Consider the following 8,456-nt stretch of genomic DNA (forward strand, 5'->3'; position numbering starts at 1 on the left):
CTCCATCTTCTCCCGCCCCTCTCCCATCTGCTTGACACCCTGGCCCCTGCTGCTTCAAGACACCACCACACTCTCTATTTTCTCTCCTTCCAAAGAAATCCCCTTTCCTTCAGTGCAGGGCAGCTTCTCCTCCCTCGCCCCTAAAGAATGCCTGGAATGTCCACCCCCCACAGGCCGGCCCCCCCTACCCCCTGCAGAGCATTCCCTGCACGCCTGCTCCATTGAGAAACTCCCGGGCTCTAAGAACTGGGGATGAAAGGGAGGATGAGGACAAAGGGCAGGCTGGCTGCTGGCTGGCTCTGGCTCTAAGCCGGCCCCCTTCCCTGACCTGCTTGGGTATTCACAGCCCCCAAATATCCCCAGTTCTGGCCAGCTCCAGCTCCCGGGTCCACTCCCACCTGTCCCTGGCAGGAGCTGCTGTCTGGTGCAGAGTCTCCGAGCTTCATTCTCTGTACCTGGAAGGCTGGGAAAGTCACTGAATCTGGGGAAGAGAGAGCAGGCAAGGATGGATGGGGTCAAGACACAAACAGAAATTGCTTGGGTGATGGCTGGGCTATTTAGCTGTGAAATCTCTAGAGGTCCATCCTACTGAGTACTGGAACTCTGGGCTAGGCTCTGGGTAAACACTGGAAAAATACAGGGGTGGATCTTTACCCTGAAGAGGCACAGCGTTCTGCGGTGGTGTTACAGTGTGCGTTTATTTACTCCACTCAAGCTACGCTGGGCACCAAGCTCTGTGGAAGACAGGTGCCTGCTGCCTCGCTAGTGCAACAATTAAAGACCTCAGCCTGGAGGAGGTTGCAGACTGGAGGGCAAGGCAGCACAATAAGTTAAACTCAGTGAGGAACTGTCCAGATTATGCTGAAGTAGAGTTCAGTTGAGGGAAAGAAGAATTGCATTTTGGGAGATAATAGGGGCTACCGTATATTAAATGCTTACATATCAGGCATATTATCTGTGTGGCCTCATTTCATGTACATGTAGCCTTGTTTCAGTCTTCTCGATGTGCTACAATTTTTATCATTATCTGTTTACGGAAGAAATGGAGACTTAAAAGCATTCAATAACTTGCCCAGCTAGCAAGTGGGAAAACCAGATCTCAAGCTCAGATCTGTGAGATGCCAAGTCTCTGTGGGTAGAGAGGCTCATCAGAACAGGACTGGATTTGTAGAATTGAGTAAAAGTAGTGAATGGAAAAATATGTATTGAGCATCTATTAGATGCCAAGCTCTTTGCCAGGAATAAGGAAAGTAGCAATTCCCTCTATTGGAAACGCCCTCCCCTAGTCTCCACAAGCCCAGAGAAGGAGCTAGGAAAGGGCGGCGCCAGGGAGAAGCTAAAGAGGGAGGTCAGGAAGAAAAGAGGTCACAGAGCAGGGAGGGCCTATACCTGGTAGGAAACCATGTTTGGGGATGAAGGGGATGGAGAGGTCACAGCCCTGAAAAACCCTTTCCATCAGCACTGTCTCAGCAGGTCCTGGGGGAGATTGGGAGTCTGAGGGATAGAGAGGCCAGACAAAGGTGTTTGGTCCCAAGATCTTGGTCTGTTTGCTTACCTCCTGGAAGCCAGGGCAGGGCTGCAGGGTAGGTGGGATGAGTGGGGTACCTGTGGGAGAAGCCTGCTGGTTAGGGAGAATCTGGGTGGGAAAGGAGTATCTCTCTGATCTCCACTCCAAAGAGGCCTAGATTTGAGGGCCTGGGTCCCATCTGCAAGGCCCTTTCCCTCACCTGCCAGGATACTTCATACCAAAAACATTCCAGAAAGCAGGCTCAGCTCACAATGACGCTGGGCCCCCGGGGGAGAAGGCCCGGACTGCGGGAATATTTAGTGCCACATCAGCGCTTCGGGAATGTGAAAAACCCAGACAACCATGGAGGAGGGCAACTTTGGGAGATAGGAGAGGCCTTCTGAACTCTCCCTGTTCTCAGCCCTTTCCAGAGGCAAGACCAAGCTGTCCTTGAGTGGAAACCCCCTCACTAGGGAGTGTCCAGGCTTCTCCCGGTGGAAGGAGTGAACTCTGGTGACATGCTAGTATGTCCCCACTATCAAGATGGCCCCTTGACTTTTCCCTCTGCCCCGTCCAGCCCGCTGGGTTTCTAAAGCAAAAGTGGGTGGAAGGTGGGAACCAGAACATAGATGACAGGGTGGATTTCTGGAAAAGAGTACAGGCCCTGGCTTGGAGCAAAACCAATGCAGAGGCCTCTGGGACTCAGGATTCTGCTTGATAAGCGATCCTCTACATACAGTGTTCATTCGTTCATTCCCTAACAATTTATTTGCTGAGGGCTTGCAGCATAGTATCCAAACTCTAGAGATATGTTTGGGAACAAAACTGACAAAAATCTCTACTTTCACTGGGCCTCCTTTCCAGTGGAAGAAAATAAACAAAACAATAAGTATACTAAAGAAGCCGAGCCCCAGGGGCGCACGCCTGTCATCCCAGCTCAGGAGGCTGAGGCAGGAGGATCTGGAGTTCAAAGCTAGCCTCAGCAATTTAGGGAGGCACTAAGTAACTGAGACCCTGTCTCTAATAAAATACAAAATAGGGCTGGGAATGTGGCTCAGTAGTCTAGTGCCCCTGAATTCAATCCCTGGTACCCAATAAATAAATAATATACTAAAGAAATAAAGCGGTAGTGCACGCCGGTAATCCCAGCTACCCAGGAGGCTGAGGCAGGAGGATGGCAAGTTGAGACCAGTTTGGGCAACATAGTGAGACTCTTTCTCAAAATGAAAAATAAGGGTCTGGGCTGTAACTCGGTGGTAGAGCACTTGCCTAGCATGTGTGAGGAGGCACTGGGTTCGATTCTCAGCACCACATATAAATAAACAAAATAAAGGTGGGGACAACTAAAAAAAATTTTTTTTAAATAAAAAATAAAGTGGGCTGAGATTAAAAAATAAAAAGCTTACTGGTATAGTGCTTGCCTATCATCCATGAAGCCCGGAGCTCAATCCCCAGTGCTACAATACGAGACAAGAAAAAACAAAACTGAAGTAAATTAAATAGTAAATTAAAAGGTCCTAAGTGTTGGGAAAAATACTAAAGAATAGGGTGGGGCACAAGGATGAAGGGGACAGGGAATAAAATTTCTGGCCAGGTGGCTCTCTTGGGGGAACAGTGTGCCAGGTAGAGGAACAGCCATTGTGAAGGTCTTAAGGCAGGAGCAGGTTAGGCAAGTTCTAGAACAACCAGTGAGGCTGCAACAGGGTAAATGAGTGAGGAGCAGGAGATGGAGTCAGGAGAGGTAACTGGGTTGGGGAAAATAGATTGTGTGGGTTTTTGTGAGCCATTATAGAACTATGGCTTTTATTCTGAGTGAAATGGGGAGCCACTGGTAAATTTTGATCAAAGCATGTGATCTTAAATTTTTTTTTTTAAATCTGCCCTAGCTAACTTGTTGGGGACAGAGTGGGAGGCTCACAGTTGGAAGCAAGGAGACCCAGTAGGAGGCCAATTCTGGAACAGGTGGTGGGGCTTGGACTAGAGTCCTAGCAGTAAAGAAATTAGTAGTCACATTTGGGAACATATCTTGAAGTGGGGATCCAACAAACAGGCTTTCCTGATAGGTTGGATGTGGGTTGTGAAAGAAGAAGAACTTGAAGGATGGAACTTACATTTGCTGGGGAGGAGGCAGTTTGCAGGTAGAGAGTAAACCCCTGGGCCTTGGAGACAGTGAGACCTCCCAGAGCAGATAAATGGTAGAAGGAGTCTGGAGTCTGAGAAAACACTTGGGTAGAGATAGAGATCTGGGAGTCCTTGCCAGAAGGAGTTTCTGGTTTGGGCAGAAAGTTCGACTAGTTGATCTCTGGTGTCCCTTCCTGCTTTTTAAGATCCTGGAATTGCTTTGAACAGGAGAGCCTTTTTTTTTTTTTGCAAAGCTGATTGGTCGCTCAGAAAAGCTTGTCTGATATGATGATGGGGGAGGCATATTTTACTAGGTTGGGACCTGCTTCCTCCTCCTGATAAAGTTCAAGGGGCTTTCTTTTTAAGGATAGGAAGAGATAGTTGGGGGGGAAATGATCCCTCATACAATCTACCTTTCCTGAGACTCAATGTTCCTAACTCTACTTGAAGGGATTACACTTCTCGGAGACCCTCCAGCTCTGAAATTCTATGGTTACGTACCTTCAAAGGCATTTGCAGATTTCATAAGAACGTTAGAAATGTCACCCTTGATCCAGAGCTCTGCCACTGATATTGGCCCCCTGCAGAGTGGTCCCAGGTCCTGGATTGCCTTATATGGCAGAGCCCCAGGCTGGGGGAGGCATTCCCAGTTATCTTCCAGTTTCAGAATACACACACACACACACACACACACACACACACACACACACAGAGGCTTCGGATCCCTAGGGAGGCTGAGCTGAGCGCAGCATGACTGTCTGGGAATCTGCATTTTCACAAGTGTGGCATGTGACTTTGATCACACCAAAGCCAGGGAAATCACTGAAGGTGAGGGCCCTTAGCAAGTTGCTGCCTCTGGAGGAATTTGACACCCACCCAAGGGCCTGCAACCTCTCTCTGGGACACTGACCTTTCTCTCTGTCCCCATTCCGTCTCCTTTTCACTCTGAAACCCTCCCCTCACCAATCTCCTGGCAAATTAATTCCCTAACCTCTTCACAGACTCTTCCCTTCTGACACCACCAGCCTCCAGCCACCTTCCTGAGCTAGTCCCGCCTTTTCAGATTCTCCCTGTCCCCTTTCCAGGGGTATTTTTTTAGGGCCAGTTGGGAGCATGAATCATCCTGGCTGGGGGAGGGGGATTCAAGTCCATAAATGGACAAAAACTCAAAGTTTGGTTTCGATCTTTAGGAAAGGCCTCATCTCTGCCCTCTACTCTTCTCTCCCAAAGGAATTCCCCCTGAGAAGAGGAAGGAGTCTGGAGTTGGCTTTGACGGGATGGGATTCTAGAAATAGCTGAGCTTTTTAGGAGGCCCGTTGTCTGACTCAGCTTCTCTGATAAACAGACTCTGCCGGCCAGGATTTTCCCAGCCCCAGAGGCTAAGCCCCTTCTTCCTGGCGGAAGTGTTCAGATATGCCTTCCTAGTTGAGGGCCCAGCCAGCACCCCTCCTCCTCCCCTCCCTTTCCACAGGATCAGAGCTCCAGACCACACTGACCTGGCTCTGGACTGCCAGGTGCTCAGCTATTGCACAGAACTGTCCATATGACCTCCCTGAAGCCAGGAACAGGGTGCAATGACCTTTCAAAGCTCCCTGGCTGGATTCTGAAAGTCCCTCTGGGCCTGGCCTGCACAGTGTCAAGCTGGCCTCCCTGGCAATCAACCATCACCACCTCCTTTGTTGTATCCATCACCAGGTCACACTGGGCAGCAGGCCAGCCTCTGCTAGGAATCCCCTCTCTGCTAAGGGACTCCTGGCTTGCTTTCCCTCCCAGCCTCATGCCCAGTCCTCCTTGAATAGAAAAGCCATTGGACAGGCCAGGTGGTGGGTGGGAAAAGCTGGCTGACCCTCTACAGGGCCTCACATGGTGGCTGGGCTCATCTTGACAGCTGTTCTCCATTAAGAGTGTAAGCCTTGCCGGGCACGCCTGTAATCCCAGCAGCTCCAGAGGCTGAGGTAGGAGGATCGCCAGTTCAAAGCCAGCTTCAGCAACAGAGAGGCGCTAAGCAACTCAGTGAGACCCTGTCTCTAAATAAAATACAAAATAGGGCTGGGGATGTGGCCCTGTGGTTGAGTGTCCTTGAGTTCAATCCCTGGTACCAAAAAAAAAAAAAAAAAAGAACATAAGCCTTACTAAGCTGATCAGAACCCTTGCTCACAAACCATACTAGAAGGCTACAAATCTTGAGGAGATTAATGGATTCTATCAAGATGCCAGTTCATTGATTTATAATGAAAAACCTAACTGCCACCAAACCAACCAGATACTTAGGGTTGCTGATATACCCAGCAACTGGGGACTGCTGATGGGCACATTCCCTGCCAGTAACAATTTCACAGAGGGGTGCCCCAGTTCAGGCGGAATGTCACCTGGACAGTATGGAAGCTCCATGAGGAGAGCTCACCAGTGGCTTTCATGGTGGTACAGCCTCTGGACCAGGAACCCCGGGTGATCACATGCAGAACACCTTTTTCCCACGTCCAGCTCTGAAAATACCCCACACACCTTTTTTTTTTTTTTTCCAATACTGAGGATGGAACCCAGGGGTGCTCTATGACTGAGCTACATCCTCGGCCCTTCTTCATTGTGAAGCAGGGTCTTACTAAGTTGCAGAGACCGAGCTGGAATTTTGGTTCCTCCTATCTCAGCCTCCCTGAGTCGCTGGGATTACTGGAGTGTGCCACCACTCCTGGCCCACACACCTGTAATGCCACAAGACAACCTCCCCGGGTGAGCACATTCTTTCTCCCAGGAAGCACTTAGAGAGTCACTTTCACAGTCCACTCACACCCTTCGGGTTGCTGCAGGAATTGACTGAGGCAACGCACCAAGAGGCTTTGTCAGCAAAACATCCCCAGAGAATACCTAGGGAGTGAGAACAGGGACTCAATAAATGCTTAATGAAGAGCCTCCACCTGCTTCCCTCGCCCCAGACCCTTATAAAGGGGGATCTGAGAGCCAAGCCAGTGAAAGCCCATCCCCTAATAAACGCATCCCATTGACTGAGACCTCACCATTGTTCTAAGTGCCATAGAAAATACAAAAGCAATTAAGGCAGGGTCCCCTCCCTCAAGGAATTTGTGTATAATAAAGCTGGAGCTATAAAGTAACACCTACAGGATGGTCTTTAACAGCACAGAAGTGAATGTGCTCAGGGTGTGGGTCAGGACAGAGCCTCTAGTTAGACGCTCCAGGCCCACTGGAGATGGTAGTAATGGGGTCGTTGTGCAGGTGTGGGCTAGACCACTGGCTGTTAGCCGTCCCTACTCTCTGGGCACTGATGGCTCAATCAAGGAATGAGCTATCCTAACTGCAGGGCCCTGGATGTCTCAAACCTGCGGCAGCATCTTACTTGACACCCTTCGGGTGAGACTGAGAGGACTCCAGCATCCTTCAGTGGTGGTCGTCCTGCCCCAAGCCATTGTAGGACATGCCTCTGAGGGTCAGCATGAGTAGAGGCCTATGCCATTAGGTCACGGTAGAGTCGATCAACTCCTCACTTGCCAGGATGGGTGGGGAGAGGGCAGCAAGCAGCCTGCTCCTTAACCCTGTTTCCCAAGGAGCAGGGTTCCTGCCTCCTGCTCTCTTGTTCCATTCTACTCTTGCTGCCTGTAGACCTTGGCCTGCTTGCTTTCTTTTGTGGTATTGGGGATTGAACACAGGGGCCCTCTACCACCCACCGAGCTACATCCCCAGCCTTTTACATTTTTTATATTGAGACAGGATCTCACTAAATTGCCCTATTGGTCTGGAATTTACTATCTGTTTGCTTCAGTCTTGGCAGGAGCTGGGATTAAAGGCGTGCGCCACCACGCCCTGCTGGAATTGGCTTTCTTTAACTTGTCTTAAATCTTCCAGGACAGGCAGAACTGCCCCTCTCTCTTGATTGACTGAGTCAACATAGTCCACATCACAACCCAAGTCCCTTTGGGACTGTCTTTCTAGATCCATTTCTCCATCTCTAAGCAAGATTCAACCTCAGATGCCCTGACCCTACTACTTGGGAATTGCATTAAATTGTCAATGACTGGGCACAGTGGCACATGTCTGTAATTCCAGCAACTCGGGAGGCTGAGGCAGGAGGATGGAAAGTTTGAAGCCAACTTCAGCAATTTAGTGAGGCCCCAAGCAACTTAGCAAGACCCTGTCTAAAACACACACACACACACACATATATATGTACAAATATTATATATATATGCAAAGGATACTGATCACAGTGGAAATCTCTGGCATTATTTTTTAGTACCAGTTCTCAAAGTGTGTCTCAGAAGCTCTGAGGGGTTTTCCATAAACCTATTCAGAGGGTACACATGCTCAAAACAACTTTACTGATAGTATGAAAACATCTGCCTTTTCCACTCTCATTCTCTTCTGAGTGTACCATGGAATTTTCCAGAAGTTTCACAGTGTGTGATATTACAACAGGTTGAATGCACAACATTATGCATAATATGTAACACTACTGAACTATTTTAACTTAAAAATGTTAAGATGGTAAATTACGGTATATGTATTTTTACCACAATTAAAAAGTTAAAAATCTAAAAAAGTCTAAAATCTCAGTGGTAAAGTGCACACCTAGCATGTACTAAGCCCTGAGTTTGATCCCCTGAGCCAAAAAAAAAAAAAAGAAAGAAAGAAAAGAAAAATTGCAAAAAAAAGAAAACAAAGTCAGGCATGGTGGCACACACCTGTAATCCCAGCTACTTGGAAGCTGAGGCAGGAGGGTCACTTGTTGGAGGCCAGCCTAGGCAATTTAGCAAAATGTCTCAAAATAAAAACTATAAAGGGATGAGAGGAAGCCTCAAGGGTAGAGTGCTCGTTT

The sequence above is a fragment of the Marmota marmota genome, unplaced genomic scaffold, assembly GCF_001458135.2.
Source record: "Marmota marmota marmota unplaced genomic scaffold, marMar, whole genome shotgun sequence".
NCBI classification, from domain to species: Eukaryota; Metazoa; Chordata; class Mammalia; order Rodentia; family Sciuridae; genus Marmota; species Marmota marmota.